The sequence below is a fragment of the Pelobates fuscus genome, chromosome 2, assembly GCF_036172605.1.
Source record: "Pelobates fuscus isolate aPelFus1 chromosome 2, aPelFus1.pri, whole genome shotgun sequence".
Classification (NCBI taxonomy): domain Eukaryota; kingdom Metazoa; phylum Chordata; class Amphibia; order Anura; family Pelobatidae; genus Pelobates; species Pelobates fuscus.
The window spans coordinates 211,765,730-211,784,876 of NC_086318.1; the positions used below are offsets into that span (position 1 = coordinate 211,765,730).

Sequence of the window (19,147 nt, forward strand, 5' to 3'; positions counted from 1 at the left end):
TTCCTTCATCTTCGAAGGAATTGCTCCTTAACCTCAGATTTTGAGGCCCAATCCCAAATGCTATTAAGTAAATTCTCCCCAAAAAATTATCCCCTTAATTTAAATCAAACTATAAAAAATGTTAGGGAGAGAGATAGATCAGATCTTTTGGAATATAGAGAGAAAAAAAACTCTAAAAATGCCCCAAAATTGCCAATTATCTTCGACTTCAATAACAAAAATAATGTTATGAAGAAGATTATTAATAAAAATTGGTATATATTAAAACAGGATGAGACTTTAGCTGGTATTATTCCCGACAAACCGCAGGTTATATTCAGAGGGGCACCCAGCTTCAAATCCATCCTTACAAAAAACTACACTAAACATAGCCACATTACTTCTTCTTTTTGTTCCCCCTCCTTTTAAATAAACCTAAAGGTTTTTTTAAATGCAATAAATGCATAGTCTGTAAACGTACGGATGAAACTATTAAATCAAAACCTACTTCTTTTAAATCATCTATTACCCAAAGAACATATCCCATAAAACATTGTATTTACTGCAGCACAAAGAACGTTATTTATTTATTAGAATGCCCATGCGGCCTCCAATATGTGTGCATGACAACTAGGGAACTAAAAACCAGATTGGCAGAACACTGCAGGAATATCCTAAAAGGTTATGAAAATCACTCCGTATCTAAGCATTTTTTAAAACACGAAAAAAAACCAAAACTTCTCAAATGTATAGGCATAGACACTTGCAGTATTCATTGGAGAGGTGGTGATATTAAAAAAATTTTAGGCAGCAAAGAGATGGAATGGGCATTTCATTTAAAGACTCTTGCCCCACAGGGTCTTAATATAGACTTTGACCTTGAATTTTTTATAAATCCCTCTCTCTGACTTTTTCGGCTTGTTTTTACTATTTTTATTCACAACATATTTACATTTTTCTTTTATTTGTTTTTAATCCTTATTCTATTTTATATTTCTTTATATTTTTTTTATATATTATTATTTTATATATATTGTTTTTAGTCATTATTTTATATGATTCTATTTTACTCTGTGCTCATTATGTGGTGTATTTAAAGAGTTTATGCATTGCATTATTAGTATTAACATGTATATTAGGTTGCCCCACAAAATATGAGTCCCAGTTCTCCCTTTTTATGGAGTCTGACACTGTTGTTTTTATTTAATTGCCCAGTGTGTCCCTTCCCCTTTCGGGCTCTGAACCTGTGGCCCGTTCTTGCATTCTGTTGGCATGTTGTCTGCTTGTCCATCCGAGCAGACAGCACACTAATATCCCTCCGTTCGCGATCACTGATAGGGCTCCTCCCCTTCAGTGACGTGACCTGCCCGGCCGGCTCCCCTCGCATGCGTTCCACCAACATGGTGACGCATCTGTTCCACTTACCACGTGACGCAGAAGCGTTTTTAGCCGCGCGTCACATCTTTTTTTTTTTTTTTTAAATATTGATTTCTACTATATTAGCACCACGTTTTTTTAAATGTATATGTATATTCAACTTATGCATATGCTTATATATTATCTATACTAATGTCATTCTATTTTGATATGCATTTCAAAACTAAGGTTAAGATGACGTCATTTTGGCGGGAAATTTTAAATTTCAATACAATTATGGTATCCTATATAAAGCACTGTAAGTCAGGTTTATGTTTTTTTTATTATACTCTACTTGAAGAGGCCTACTGTTGGCGAAACGCGTCTAGAGATTGTTTTAAATATTTTATCTATTGTTATAATAAAGGAATTTTGGCCCTAAATATTTTAGTAGCCACTTTCCTTTTTTCAGTTACTATTTTTTATTTTATTTTTTAACCTGACTTCTTTGATTTTACCATCTTAAGAAAATGCCAAAAGGTAGGGATTATACCACCCAAACGCTATACACCGAGCAGTATAAGCCTGCTCAACATATTGTGAGTACATTTTATACCTTCTTTTAATTTATACTCCAGTTAAAGCAGAGAGCACTATATATTTTATCTTTTTATTTTCGGCTGAAACCACCGTTGGACCACTGAACTTCAAGTTGTCACTCCATATATCCTTGAGTTTTGTTTTTTGCTGTTCTATTTCAACTATCTATAAGGGATTGGAGGGTACTCCCTTGTTTATAGGTGTGCTGCCTATGTATATTTTATATACCTTCATATTTGTGGCATTTTTAGCGCTGATCCAATCTTGACTCTTTTCTATTCAAACAGCATGCAGAGTTACAGCTTCTGGCTTGAAAACAGTAAGTGTTTTACTATATTTATGGAGGTATGAGGGCCCAGGGGAGCTAGATGGTGGTGTTAACACTGTAGGGTCAGGAATAAATGTAGTTGCACTGGTGACTAGTGTCCCTTTAAGGCATTTAAATGGGACATTCTGAGCCTGCTAGAATGAGTAATGTAATCAGACATACAATTGTAATGTGACACCTTTTGTTACAATTGATATTGTTTTATTTAGGGCAATCTGTCTTTTTACAAATAAATTGAATAAAGACTGATAGTTTTTGCTCTTATTCTAATTCTTCCAGTTTTACATCAGTATATGATGGGATTTTTGTCTTTCGGAAGAAAAAAAGTTGACAACTAATTTAAATGGTTTAATAAAGATATTTTGTAATTATGAATCTACACTTATCTATGCTGAATCACTTTAAGTTCACCTCTCTTGCAATTCAGTAATAATTATCATCCAGCACTTGTAACCTTCTTTGGATTGTCTTGCCTTTTAAATAGTTGCAATTTGTTTTCCAACTGGCATGTGGCTCAAGAGAGAATATGCCTGTCCTGAAGATATTACATTTAATTAAATCTGGTACTACTATTATAATGAGTTGCAACAGGTAGACTGGAATATCTAAGAATTGCTGAGAACTTCACATAACATTTTGCAGCTCTTCGTGTTGTATAAATGAGTCTTAGTTTACAATAAAATAATGCCTCACAATATTTACACAATGGTCCGCACACATGAATGATCCCAGATAATCCACAAGGAAAAGTTTGATATGAAAAAAATGCACATTTATTTATAAAAAATATCGAAATACATGGCATTACACTGACACATCAGTCTTCGTATATGCTACTGTAGTGCAGGCATTACATAGAACAAACAAAATAACATTATGCAATAAAGCAACATTGTATCCCCCCCAAAAAAATTGAAAAAACAAAAGAAGGGGAAAAAAAGAAAAATACGAACCAGCATTTTGATGTAAGTAGATAAAAGAGTATTATAGGGGGAGAGTGTCAGGTTGCTAGTTAAAGTGGGGGGTAACCAACCCCTGATAGAATATATGTAGGAAAAAAACAAAAGAACTAGCGTGACAGAAAGCAACCCATTGAATAATAATAATAATAAAACTTAACATTTAATATCTATCTATTAGTCAGCAAGACTGCAACCATAGTGAAAGGCATAAAGTTTAGATATCGTGTTAAAGATATGATACAAAATAACTGCCAGACATGTATCTAACAAGGAACTAGAGTGAGAGAGATCTTGATTCAAGATAGCATACTAGTTATATATAGCCAAGTACCTGTCCCTATCGTGCCTTCGAGGGCACTCCTTAAAACAATTCTAAAGCCCCCCCCCCTTCCTGTCTCACTCTGCTAATAGCAGAAGAGAGGAAAGTGAAAATAAATCATGCTTAAATAGAAGGAAAATCAATCTAAACAAGTGAATAGGAATAGAAAGTATGGGTGGAAACCAGAGCTATCAAAAGTAAAGTTCAGCACCGTCCCAAATAAGTCGCCACCCTCATACACAAAAATCCCAACACGCGTTTCGCCTAAACTGGCTCTACCAGTGGAACTGAGTGTTTAGAGTAGGAGGCTTAAATTTGGCACCCCCAATGCCAATTGGATACAGTATGGGCCGATAATGCCATCTCGTACGTCGGCCCAACTGAAAGGAGGACTAATACGGGATGGAAACAATTAACCCTGTAGGTTCCAACTCAAAAACATAGCCCGCATCCGCCCCTTTCTTACGCAAGATGCTACCAAGGAGCTTGTCCATGCTCTAGTAATTTCCCGCATGGATTACTGTAACCCTCTCCTGATTGGTCTCCCCAAAAGCCGTACTGCCCCGCTACAGTCTGTAATGAATGCTGCAGCTAGACTGATTTTCCTATCCAGTCGGTCCTCTCACACCTCGCCCCTCTGCCAGTCCTTACATTGGCTCCCTGTATCCTATAGGAGTCAATTCAAAGTGCTAACCCATACATTTAAGGCACTGAACAATTCCAGCCCCTCTTATATCTCTTCACTGATCCAGAGGTATGCCCCTCCTCGTACCCTCCGCTCTGCCCGCGACCACCTCCTGACCGCTGCTCGCACCCGTACGGCCAACTCACGCTTGCAGGACCTCTCACGGGCGGCTCCTCTCCTATGGAATAACTTGCCTACTGCCATCAGACTCTCTCCTAGTCTTCAATCATTTAAGAAGGGCCTTAAAACCCATCTCTTCAGGAAAGCGTATGGCCTCCCAGAGTAATCTCTCCCTTACATACCTGTCGCTTGCTCTCCTATGGGATAGTGCTTTGCTCTCTCCTCCAGCTCTGCTTCACTCCTACTTGATATTTCCTATCCTAATGTTTCTAATACCCCACCTCCTATAGACTGTAAGCTCATTTGAGCAGGGTCCTCTTCAACCTATTATTCCTGTAAGTTTTCTTGTAATTGTCTTATTTATTGTTACATCCCCCCCCCTCTCAAAATATTGTAAAGCGCTACGGAATCTGTTGGCGCTATATAAATGGCGATAATAATAATAATAATAATAATAATAATAATAACCCGTGGTACCCCATTCATAATGTAAGATGTGGGGAGATTAATGGGAAAACGTATGTAATTATATTATAACTAGACATCTAATCCGTACCTCTCTTTACCTCATATGTCTGGGGTTAACTCTGAGAAGTAGTGAAATAAGTTACCCATGGGGATAGGGTACTAAATTTTTAGATGCATCTATTCAGAATGATAAACGATTATATTAGTGTTATGAAACATACATAAGTTATATTCATGACAAACTCATACTCATTGTCCATTTTAGAGGAGACATGATAGCCTCTTGGAAAGAAGAGGGGTATGGTATGAGAATAGTTAACCCGTTAGTGAATAAATGAACCCATTTAGTTACTCCAATGGCCATTGGAAGGAATGCCCGACTGGCAACGTCAAGGCAGACTTATGAGATGGCATTATCGGCTCATGCTGTATCCAATCGGCATTGGGGGCGCCAAATTTAAACCTCCTACTCTAAACAGTCACTTCCCCTGGAAAAGCCAGTTTAGGCGAAACGCGCATTGGGGTTTTTGTATACGAGGGTGGCGGGTGGCGGCTTATTTGGGACGATGCTGCAGCTTTATTTTTGATAGCTCTCATTGCCACCCCATACTTTCTATTCCTATTCACTTGTTTCAATTATTTTCCTTGTATTTAAGCACGATTTATTTTCCCGCTATTAGCAGAGTCAAGCAGGAAGGGGGCTTTAGAATTTTTTTAAGGAGTGCCCTCGAAGGCACGATAGGGATACGTACTTGGCTGTATATAACTAGTATGCTATCTTGAATCTAAATGTCTCTCACTCTAGTTCCTTGTTAGATACATGTCTGGCAGTTATTTTGTATCATATCTTTAACACAATATCTAAACTTTATGCCTTTCACTATGGTTGCAGTCTTGCTGACTGGACAGTAGCTCAATAGATGTTTTATTTTTTACTTGAGATATTAAATGTTAAGTTTTATTATTAATATTATTATTCAATGGGTTCTTTCTGTCACTCTAGTTTTTTTTAAGTTTTTTTTGCATTTTGATATAATTTGACAGCTTGGAGTTGCGGCAATATTTGTGAATTAGAAACGCTCTCATTCACATCATTCTCAATTTATTAAAATAAATAATAAATATAATAAAATAACCCTTTCCTAGTTAATTTTCACTTCTCACACTCGTTTTTTCACTGCAATGTAAATTTTTTGGAATTCAAAGTTAATTCCACATTATACTATGTTTTCAGTTTATATACGTTGGTGAAAAATATAAAATTAATATTACATTTCCAACATTTAACACTATGTATGCATTCAGAAAAGAAATAGTTGTCCTTGATTACAACACAGCGCAGCTTGTGGAACAGACTGTTCAGGATCTAAAATCCAAATAATACCATCTTTAATTATACTAAATGTCATCAGTTATCACCTCTGTATAAAAATCTGAAAATAGCATTTTTAAATAATAAAGGAGAAAAGACAATATTATGCCATCATCATATATTGTAAAAACTAGAACATCTGCATATCCTACTGTTTCATTCTTTTTTTGTAACATCTCTAATTGTTCTTCATTACAGAAAAAGCCAGCATATTTTAATGTCTATTTGAAACAGCTCGCATCGCTCTAGGATAATTTGGCTTCCTATAAATTTACGAATGGTTTCCAGGAATATACACGGTATGCCCTTTGGCATTTCTATTAGCATATATTTTCACATATCATTTACACAATGATAATAAATCAAACAGAATGTTTATTAGCACGTACCCCAGGGTGCCTATTCACTACTCAGTGATTGAAAGCTCAGGTGATTTGGAGATTTTAATAGAAATAAGCAATTGCAGGCTAAAACTTAAAAGTCACTTCATACTAACCAGGGTTAGATCTTGGCCTCCCATCTAAGCCCTCAATAAGTATGCAGGCCGTCCATATAATAGTGGCCGTCCATATAACCTCATAATTACCAGTGAGATCATTACAATGACTCATTCCAACAACCTGTATGCTGCAAGATGTGTGTAAAGTAACAGTGTGTTGTGTTTGCTCACCTTACCTCCTTCCCAAATTTATGTCTAAAATTCTCTCTATCCAAGTAAGCATAGTGCCAAAGGGTGCCAAGTCCTTTCCATAAAATACAAAAATAATAATCAGTGAAAAAATATTTAAATATCAGCGTTTAACCCATGCCAACATTATTTTTATTTTCTAATATAGGCATTTTTAAATAAAAAATATTTAAAGGGACACTATAGTCACCAGAAACACTACCACTTATTGCATTTGTTCTGGTGAGTAGAATCATTCCCTTCAGGCTATTTGCTGCAAACACAAGATCGGAGGAGGTGATGGCAGTGGAGGAGTTCCAGCCTTAGCAGCATGTCATATAACTGCCAATATGGGCACCACACTCTCCTGGATCTCAGAGTGCAACCAGGTCTCAGGTTGGCCAATCCTCACAATGTGATAATGATGGTCCAGGCACTCAAGTTCAATCCAGTGGGCAGATTTATTGGTGCAAAATAGAAACAGTGTTTTGGCCCACAACAGGACCTTTGTCAAGCTTTTGTGTCATACTGTCACAGCGTCATATTATCACACTGCAGTCCCTATCCTCCTTTACACTACAGCCCCATCCTCCCACACAACAGACTCTATATCCCTCTGTGCTACAGCCCCATCCTCCCACACTACAACCACATCCTTCTATACTAAAGCCCTTAACTTCCTCTACACTACAGACCCTATCCCCTTGCACTACAGCCCAATCCTCCCACACTGCAGCTACTATCTCCCTCTACACTATAGTATCTTCCCTCTATATTAAAGTACCCAGCCCCCTTACACTATAGCCCCATCCTCCCACACGGCAGCCCCTATCTCACTCTGCACTACAGCCTATACTCTCTACACTACGGACAACAACCCCCTTAAACTACTGATCCATCCTCCCGCACTACAATTCATGTATCCTTCTACAAAACAGCCTCAACGCTCTATACTACAGCCCCAATCCCCTTACACTATTGCTCAATCCTTACACACTACAACCCATATCATCCTCTACACTATGGATCCTACCACCATCTACACTACTGCCTCTACCACCAGCACTACAGCCCCCAATTCCCTTATACTACAGTCCCTAATCCCCTTACACTACAGACCCAACCTCCTTCACTACAGACCCCATGTCTCAACATTCCAGCCCATCACACACAATCTAGCCCCTATCACCCACAAACACACATATCACTGCTCACACGCACATCTCCTATTGTACCGCATGCACACAGCCTACAGCACATATTTTCACACACACACACACACGCTACAGCCCTTATTCCTTCCCACACAAACACTGCAAATCCTATCCACACTAAGACAACAGCACCACCCCCCACAGCTCAATCCCACAAGCAGGAGTCATGCTTTACAGCCCCCATTGTCTGGATCAATATATAATGATAGATATCAAGCTGTCTCTTTGTCTCGATCAATATCAATATCAAAAAGTATTTTTTCACTGTTCTTTAGTGGTATCATTCTGTTTTGTTTTCAGGACTTTTAACAATGACTGACAGAGCTTAGATGGAGATTCTAAATTCCTGGGTAGTGCTAACTACCCAATGCAATTCTTGGGTAGCAGCAGTGTCTATTTAATATATATATATATATATATATATATATATATATATATATATATATATATCATTTGTTAGGTTTCACAAATACATATTTAGTATATATGGGAGATAAGAAAGCATAAAAAAAATATAAGGAAGTGACAGTCCCCCCCTTAATTCCTGGGATAACTGGCTCCATCTCAGGGCTAATTGAGGTCATTCATTCCCAATTCTTGGTTAATCCAGATCAGTTAGAAGACTTTAATTAAGGATTCATTTAGGAACAGTTAGATTGTTCAGGGTAAAGGATGGTAGATTTAGTACATTTTCCTCTAAATATGAGCCTTTAATTAGACCATGAAATGCTCCAAAATATATTTCCCAAATTTGCTATTTCAATTTTGGAGATTATACCACATACCTCCCACCAGACTAATCTGCCTGCAGTTTTGTTCCAGTGACCCCTGTTCTGTGATCACTCAGCTACACAATATTAAGGTTTTAGTGCAGTGTCAAATATATTGACTGTTGTTAAATTACTGTTCTTGCAAGCAAAAGGTGTTAAAGTAAGTGTGAGAAAACCAGTAGGATTTGTATGCATGCTATATAAAAATAGATTCCCTTACAAAGCTCTCATTTGTAGATAATAACTTATGTTTTAGTGCAATACACTTCGTTATCCTAGGGTTATGTAAATAAAAAATATGCAAAATAGGACATACACAAAATAATACATATAAGGAAGTGTCTAATTTTCACAGGGGTTTATTAACTAAATAGCGAAAGGAAGCTATTTAGCGATGAGTAAATAAAGAGCTAAATAAGCCCAGAAGCTCACGTTTGAATGTACATACAAATAGCAAAAGTTCTATTACCCTAAATAAAGATATCATGGAATAACAATTATTCCATGGACATGGCTAGGAGAATTACTATTTTATTTCAAGACTTTATTTATTTATGTATGCTTTGCAGGATTATGTACTTATTTATGGATTCACTCAAGACTTAATTCTTGAGCAACTGCTGTGCTAGTCTCTTGTTGTCTTCTAATTAAGGTTCATTTGGAGATGCTTCAGTCCATGGCTAATCCTGACCTGTTTGATGTTTGCTTTGCTCAACACTCAATTACTTCAACTTACTTGCAAAAAAGAAGCACCAGCATGTTTATTGGTGTGTTCTGAGAGTTAATATGTAAGTGTAATTTTTCATGCTAGTATTCACAGACAAAATCTACTGTTCGCTTGGGTATATGATTTCTTTAAATTGTGTGAATTGAAATCCAAATTTGAGTCCAAATTAGTTTTGGTCAGTTTGTCAAAAAGGTAGATCCCCAGATGTTTTAAAACTACGGCTTCCATGATGCTTTGTCATTCTAAAGGCATGCAAAGCATCATGGGAGTTGTAATTCTACAACATCTGGGGATCTACCTTTTGGGCACCTCTAAATTATACTATTGCAAATTCATACCTTAAAGGAACACTGTAGTGCTAGGAATACATATCTGTATTGCTAACATTAGCGTCCTGGTGTTCCTGTACAATTTAGTCCACCATGTAATCTTAAAATATTCATTTAAAACAAATTCATCACCCTTTCCAGCATCGAGTCTTCCTAAACGCTGCCACGACCGCCTCCTTCAGTGAGTGCTCCTTTATAGAGGAGTCCTCAAAGAGGTGCAATGAGTACCATAGGCACATGCATGGCACTCGCAGCGATGTGCCTACATTTTTGCCATAGAGAATCATTCAATACAAGGATTCTCTATGGCGGACCGTGATGGCAATGCACATAAGCGCTAGACATCACAGTATTAGAACAGGTATGTTAGAGCTTCTGAGCCCTCTCATTAGTTAGCTAGAGGGCTTGGTGGGTATGCAAGGGGGACAGGACTGCAGGCACTATGACAGCTTTATTACAATGACATTGTGAAAGTGCCTAGAGTGTCACTTTAATGAAAAATTTCCCAATCACGTAGGAATTTTTATTTGTATTTTTTTTATTTTTTTTATCCAATTATAGCCTAAATATAGGAAAATCTTACTTTTATTCCAATCTGCCTTTGCCCTGATCTGCCTAGTTGGCGGACACCATCAGAAGGGTTGATTAAAGCCAATCACAATGCTTTCAAATAGTAAAGCATTGGATTGGCTTAGACTGTCAGGGAGGCAGATCAGGGGCAGAGACAGCACAAGCCAAACATAGCCCTGTTCAATCATCATCAAAGTTCGGTGCCTCCATGCAGAGGATGGAAACACCGAATGTGAGTGCTGCACCTTTCCGTACCATACAATCTCTCTCAAAAGGAGACACAAAGCTCTATGCAAAACTCATAGCTAATAGACTTACTCAGGTCCTACCACAACTGGTACATGATGACCAATCAGGATTCATTAAATCCAGACAGGGATCTGACAATACTAGAACGGTGCTTGACATCCTACATAAATTATAGACACACCACCAGGTGGGACTTTCCCTTGCATTAGATGTGGAAAAAGCCTTTGATTGGCTGAATTGCACATATATGCACAGAATACTCTGTAAGTTTGGCCTCCTTGCCTCATTAATTGATGGAATTATGGATCTGTATCAACAGCAATCGGCTAAAGTATCCAATGCAGGTTTTACATCACATCTCTTTCACATAACTTATGAGGTATGTCCTCTGTCCCTCTTATCATTCATCCCCTCCCTAGAACTGATAGCACATTGCATCTGCACACATCATAAAAACCATGGTGTGAAAGTTGACAGCAGGGAGCACAAAGTATATATCACATATAAGCTTAACACAGCTCTAACTCAAGCTTCATTGATAGGGATCCCAGATAGAGGGAAGACAAAATTGCAGAGGCAACATAGATTTGATTGGAGAAAGGATTATCTGACTTATTTGGGTATACAGATTACTAATGACATTTCCACCTTACCAAAGCATAACAATGCTTCTCTCCTTAAAAAAAAGATCAGAAGGGACCTTCATGCATGGAGAAACCTCATAATCTCATGGGCAGACTCTATTCATGAGGTCAAAATGATGGTCATCCCTAATTTACTTGATCTCTTTCGCTCACCAACTATATCACGTCCCCTTTCATTCCACACTGAAATGCAATGTATAATCCATTTCTTAATTTAGGTGGAGGTGTGGGAGATATAAGCACATATTTAAAACTATAATTTTAGCCCACACTATTGCATTCCATGCCCCCAACTCTCAAATGGGTAGATATGGAGCCCTCATTCCCAAGAAGCATTTCCACCTAACACACATTTTGTGGACATCAGAATATTTTCATAAAAAATAATCCTGCATTTTCCATACCACATGCTATACATTAACATGTGGTACTCTGTTATGCATAGGTTGACATTCTCTATACTCTACTAACCACTAGTAGCATTGCAAGCAGCCACCCCAAACGTGCCCACAATCCCATGGGGAAAACAGTGTTTGAATTGACAGTTAGTTAGTCTGATGATATCAATGCACTTTGCAGGAGTGAAGCAAGAAAACCCACGGAGACTATATACATGTTTGCAAACAAACACTGTCTGACCAAAAGGTAGATGAATATGGCAGAAGGATCCTGTCAAATACTGAAGGCAAAGATGAGTTTTTATCCTTTTTTACACATACTCTATTTAACAGAATCTACGTCCTTTTAAAACTTGATGAAAGGACCACTATATTAAAGAATGTAAAGTGGTTGTCACCTAATCTTTTTCTTATACCTCTATACACAGGGCCGGTCCATAACATTGTGCTGCCTGGATCCAACGATGAAATGCTGCCGCCCCTCCAACTCCCTCCCCCCACACCAAAGGCACGCAAACATCCATTATGTTATGCAGTGTGTAGTGAACGCAATGTCTGTTTGTGTATTGTATGCAGTGTGTGTATTGTATGCAGTGTGTAGTGAATGCATTGTGTGGGTGTAGTGGATGCAGTGTAAGTGTGTCATGGATGCTGTATGTTTTTGTGTTGTGGATGTAGTGTGTATTGTATGCAGTGTGTGTGTGGTGAGTACATTGTCTGTGTTTGTGTAGTGTATGCAGTATTTGTGTGGTGGATGAAGTGTCTGCGTAGTGGATGTAGTGTCTGCGTAGAGGTGTCTGTGTAATGCATGTAGTGTAGGATAAGTGCTGGAGGGGTGAGCAGTTAAATTGGGCTTATCACCCCTCCTTGCCTCTTACCGGTGGGCTGGAAGGTGGGTACAATGTGTAGGAAGGTGACAGTATAGGGGGACAGTGTGTAAGAAGGTGACAGTATGGGGGGCAGTGTGTAAGAAGGCTGTGTGGGTGACACTGTGGGGGGGTCTGACTGTGGGTTATCAGGGTGTGAGGGTGAAGGCTGTGAAGGACAGGATGTGGGGGGGCAGGCTGTTAGGGACAGGGCATGAGGGTGCATGCTGGGGACAAAGTGTGGGGGTGAAGGCTGTGGGGGACAAGGTGTGGAGGGGCAGGGTGTGGAGGGGGCATGGGATAAGGCTGTGGGCTAGCAGGGTGTGAGGTAGCAGGCTGTGGGGGGACGAGGTGTGGGGAAGAAGGCTGTGGAGGACAAGGTGTGAGATGGGGCAGGGTGCAGAGGTGCATGCTGGGGCCAAGGGGTGTGGGAGAAGGCTGTGGGGTAGCAGTATGTGGGGGAGGGGCAGGCTGTGACGGACAGGGTGTGGGGGGGCATGCTGGGGTAAGGAGTGTGAGATAAGGCTGGGGGGTTGCAGGGTGTGGGGGCAGCGTGTGGGGTTGCAGACTAGAGGCTCTCCCCAGGCAGACTGAGCAGAGTGCCCCCTCCTGGTGTCGGGTTAAGGACCCGACAGGTCAGTCAGCCATGATGATTAGAGAGCCGCCTTTGCAGCATATATATATATGCAGCAGAGGGGGCCTGGTCCCTAATGGCAGGAGCGGCAAAATGCCATGGCTCCAGTCTGTCCTATGGATGGGCCGGTCCTGTCTATACAATGTATCCCCTTTTTAGCCCCCGTTTGTTCCATGCTTTTTGTACACATACACAAAAGTATTGAGTGGTTTAATGGTGTTGCCAAAATTTGGCAAAGATCAGCGCTTCAGTCAAGCTCTGCTCCCTTTGATCAATCCTGTCTCATCAGATATCACAAAATACTCATCCATTGCAAGCATTTCTTCACTTCATGACCATGGCAGCAGTGATGACATGGCATTGTGTTATGGTCACAAATTACAAAAAAGGTACAAGAAATTAACAGGGACATGTATAACAGCTTTCTGGGACATTGAGGGGCCAACCAGGCATATTAGTCCAAATTATTAATTATTCAGTTGTAATTACAGAGACACTTTAACAATAGCCTGAAAAATTAAAAAAAAAAAAAACACAAATAGAAATAGAAAAAAAAAGAACTTTCACTTAAATTTCCTATTTTAACATTTACCTTGGTAATAATTAGAGTTCAGTTTTAAACACTCAGCTGTCTACTAAGGGGAATGAAAGACATGAGAATATCCATTTCCGACTCCGTTGGAAGGTACATTGATTAATGACTTGTAGAATATTTACAATTCAGTTTATTTTTAGTCTTAAATTGTGTATTCACTTTGAATTCCAGGAAAATTACACTTATCACCAGAGGTTTATATTGGTCAATCGCTATAAACATTCTTGAAACATTCGTAATATTTTTCTTAATTAAAATAGCTCGCTTTCTATGTTTTAAGACATTTGGTTAAAGAGCAATTCATCTTTTTCTCTTCTACTTAATGAAACTATGTGACTTGCCGATGACAGACCATAATTACTTCAATGAATAAATGACTGATTAGCTATACATTGTGGAGATTTCAATAAAACACCTTTTTCTACTGTCTCGTTATTCTACAGATCTCCGTGAATTCAATCTTGGTCTTTGCTTTCTAGAAATCAGTATTGCATAAGTAACCAAATTTCCTCCTGAATCCCTTCTCGACCTCTGAATGCTACGATAATTAATTCCTGCCACCTGTTCCCAGCCACAGTGATGCAATTCCCTTATTAAACTGAGACACACAGTTGCCAGCAATCCATAAATATAACATTATTTCATACCATTCTACCAAAGAGAGTTGCTAATGTGATTCAGGTTAATGTATTACTGATTTATGGTCTAACTAACTCAGCTATACTCCATGCTTAAATACATTGATTACCATATATACAGATTGTATTTTAGGACCTGGAATAAAATTCACAGCAAGGCAGCAGTCATGTCACATGAGTGCATTTGAAAGTTAGAGAGCTCTCTGTGGCCCTAGAATATATAATTTTTCTGGTATTTCTAACTCATGGACGCTAAACTAAGCAATGCAACAGGAACTTACATGCCGAAAGTATGCACATGTTATGAAAACACTAACTTCATACACAGTATGCGTTAATATTCCGAATGGTATTTAGTTTAATATTAGCATTCTGTTTTGCTGTCAATTTTAATGTCCCAGTGAATTGTACAGGGATTAATTGCACTAATCATTAGAAAGTTTTTTAGGACTGAAACAGATCATCAAATTTGAGTCCATAAACCACTTATTTTGCAATACAGTAAAGGCCCTAAGACAGTGAAAAAAATATGAGATCCATTTACTAAACAGTGAGTTGACAACTTGATGAATTTAGGTTAAAACAACAGACTTGGAAAAAATACCTAAGGTATCTAAGTAGGGACTACTTTATCTTATGTATTTTTCCTATGCCTGACTTTCTTAGATACTGAGCGGAGCTATAGTGTCAATCCCGACAGCCATCATCAGTGATGGCTGCAGGGAATATGCTCTGTCTATGGAGGATTCCTCATTCTCGTCGAATCCGCCATAGACCTCAGCGGTGTACTCTGGCACGTGATGCTGATGAAGAGGATCCGCCAGAGTAAGATGTGGGGCCAGCGAGGGACAGCTTCAGGTAAATAGAGCTAATCTTTACTCACTCCCTCCTTCAAGACCACCAGACCCCCAAATTTTGCAAAGTACCCAGACGGTGACCGTGCCAATTAAAGATAAATCACCACAGCTCATCATTTAGTGAATAAGCACCACAGTCAAATATAATGTTTAATATTTTGTACCAGACAGGCCACAGAACAGAACTTAAACACATGAACACCTTGCAAAAACATAGAAATAAATATGTACATATATACAGTCATGGGAAAAAGAAAGTACACCATCTTTGAATGTTATGGTTTTACATATCAGTCATAACAGTCATCTGTTCCTCAGCAGATCTTAAGATAGGTAATTAAAGCCTCTGATGAACATGGCATATTACACTGTGCTATGACTTATTTAACAAAAATAAAGCGAAAATGGAGAAGCCATTTTGCACCCATACTGGTTCAATGGGAAATACGAATTGATTAGCAGCAAGTGTGCCAACCTCTATAAAAGCTGAAGTGTTAGCGGTTTACTGGTCTGAACATTCAGGTATGTGTTACCACAATGCCAAGGAGGAAAGACATCAGCAATGCTTAGAGAAGCAATTGCTGCCCATCAAACTGGGAAGGGTTTTAAAGTAATTTCCAAATAATTTAAAGCAATGAGAAGATTATTCAAAAGTGGAAAACATTCAAGACAGTTGCCAATCTTCCCAGGAGTGGACGTCCCAGCTACTCACTCCAAGATCAGGCCGTGCAATGCTTAGACAAATTGCAAAAAAAACAAGTTACATCTCCGACTCTACAGGCCACAGTCAGCATGTTAAATGTTAAAGTTCATGACAGTACAATTAGAAAAAGAATGAGCAACTATGGTTTGTTTGAAAGGGTTGTTAGGAGAAAGCCTCTCCTTTTAAAAAGAAGATGGCAGCACAGCTTAGGTTTGCAAAGTTGCATTTCAAAAATCACAAGACTTCTGGAAGAATGTCATTTGGACAGATGAGACCAAAGTGGAGATGTTTGGCCGTAATGCACAGCACCGTGTTTAGCAAAAACCAAACACAACATTTCAGCACAAACATCTCATACCAACTGTCAAGCACGGTGGTGGAGGGTGATGATTTGGGCTTGTTTTGTAGCCACAGAACTTAGAAACCCTGCAGTCATTGAGTCGACCAAGAACTCCTCTGTATACCAAAGTATTGTAGAGTCAAATGTGAGGCCATCCAGCCGACAGCCTAAATATAGCTTAAATTGGGTCATGCAACAGGACAACTTTATATACACACACACACACATATATATATATATATATATATATATATATATATAGTCATTTATTTTTATTGTTTTCCTATGTGTTGATGTGTTCAAGTACACTTTTTTTTTTATAGCACAAATTAAATATTCCCATGGTTCATTATGAAATAATACTGTAGGGAAATATCAACACCCATCTGACTGTTTGCTTAATGGAAATAGCATATTCATGCAAAGTAAATTGAACTCATTTGACACCCTGTTTGCAATGTATGATAAGGACAAATAACAGAGATGAAGGGTGAAAAGATCACTTTATAATGCTCTCAAACCAGACCCTCTCATAACTCAAATTAATTTAGTTCTATGTTTTGATATTATTATATTTTTAACCTGAAATTATAGTTTTCAGTCATGCCACCCAAAAGAGTTCATCTTATTGACCATGGAAGGATAGAAAGCTGAACGATCATGCCAGAATCAGAACCTGTTACCCATAGGTTTGAACAGGCACTAGAAATAGTACAGCTGAAGCACCTACCACTGAGTTAATAAGTGATGTAAGATGGAAGCTGGGCAAGCCAATACTTGTGCTTCCATGTGATAGAGTGTAGCAGTGGCATTTAATTAGATAATTGCACACTGTCAGTCTATCAGCTCATTTCAAATGGAAAATAGATAGCATAAGAAATCTCACCTTTACAGGGCAATATGTTGTCCTCTCTGGCCATATGGGTGATGTTCTTGTGATAATGTGCTACCCAGTTCTGATATTAGTTTCCAAATGTCATAGAATTCATGCTGTGCTTTACAAAGTATTATTCCCTTTGTGGGTCCTGATTGGGGTTCCAGCTGGTATGAAGTCTCGTAGAACTTGTACACTCCATGGTTATACTGATAAAAAGTGAAGATGTAAAGTTGGGGATGACAGGTGATTTCAAACACAAGTCTTGTGTGGGAGGTAAACAGTTAATGGTGGGAAAGAATCCAGACTCAGCCTTCTGTGTATATGGAATCCGCAGCAGAACTAAGATCCTTGGGGAGAGAACACAGGAAATCAGTTCTATATAAAGAAAACGAAAAACGAGACAGCACAGTATGCAATGTCAGTATTTACTAAACAAACTTCATGCAGCTCACTAAAATATTTAACACACACCTGCCAAGCATAATAAAAATTGCACTTTACAACTTTCCATGCTGTTACGAGCAAAGTTGTTATAGTGTGCATAACTGTAAAGCACACTTTAATAATATTTAAAAGCAACTATAGAAATAGTATGAGCATAAAGGAGTCTTGAAGACTCACACATGAACCTTTATGTTAATATTATTACTCCCACACGTTAAACAAGCAAAACGTTTAACACTCTTTAGCAGAATAATTAAATATATGCAGTGTTAGCTATGGTCGATGCAATGTAACCAGGACTACAACTCCTATCATGCATCCAAGCTTCCTTAACAGATAAGTACCTAAACCCATTTTAATATTTTTTTTATTTTTTTTTAAGTGCACAAACTTACCCCCATTGTTAGTTCTGCAGGTAGTTGGAATTTCCTTAATGAGCCATGATTTTAGGAGGGAACTTAGTCATACTTACTTTAGGTGCATTAGTTCCCTCTGTTAGATCCCAGGTTAATGAAGGACTGTGCGGTGATGATAGCAGTAGCATCGCATCCTCACACTGATGAGAGCACTCAGCTATCACAGGGAAGAGGGAGTGGGTGGGGTGGGGAGGAATCATGGGAGGAGCAGGAGATGGGCAGGCACCCGCACCATCATGGGAAAAGACTAAAAAAAAATAGATATATCTGTCACAGCTTCCTAGGAAAGATATATCATGAGTCTATTAAGCAGCTTGTGAGGAGACTTAAATGAAAGGGTGGTGAATTGTTTCTCTGACTAATCAGAATGTATAAAGCAATGGCATGAAATTACACCTGCAGAAATCCCCTGAATTAGAATCACAATACATTTATTATTCGTTACAAACAATACTAAGCACATAGGAAATTAAACATTTCATTGATTAACCATTTGTGTGTGGGAGTGTTTGCAATACACGTTGTTCGTCCCATCTTGGCATTATAATGATGAAAGGTCAGGAGATAACGTCAGTTGTCCTAGAAACGTTGTCCCCATCTCATTATTGCATAGTGAATCTTTAACCAGCTAATATAGATATAGAAAGAACGGCTGAGTCAATGCTAATAGAAATAGTAAAGGAACGTATTCTCTAGAGACTAAAATAGTGATTTCATCAATGGGTTAATGTAGAGTAGGATAGGTACAACATACAGAATGTTTTAATTAAGGCTTTAATGATAAAAGTTTCCATGGTAACCATTAGATGGTGTTCTCTTTCTGTCCCATTTATTTTTGCAATATAACTTCATATAATTCTGCACCCACTTTTCTGCCTCTAAAAACATATTATCTGTTGAACATTTAAAAAAAGCCTTATCTAAGAATAATTCCCTACATTCTGAATTCTACATTATGCATAACGAATGTAAAAATATAGCTATAGAACATATAAGTACATGTAAAAATCACCTTAAAAA

General features: G+C 38.3%; 1 protein-coding gene across 3 annotated transcripts in view; it reads right to left on the bottom strand.

The window, feature by feature from the left end:
• TMEM200A (transmembrane protein 200A) overlaps positions 1–18,256 on the bottom strand; it is a 172,921-nt gene extending 154,665 nt beyond the window's left edge. The window contains exons 1-2 of one of the 3 annotated variants that reach the window (XM_063443138.1): positions 18,184–18,256; positions 17,277–17,614 (exon numbers count right to left, since the gene is read on the bottom strand). The gene's annotated coding sequence lies outside the window, so the exon portion shown is untranslated. Of the gene's footprint in view, positions 1–17,276; positions 17,643–18,106 lie in introns of all 3 variants that reach the window. The other 2 variants (XM_063443139.1, XM_063443137.1) reach the window with 2 other exon arrangements.
• Between the last annotated feature and the right edge of the window lie 891 nt (positions 18,257–19,147).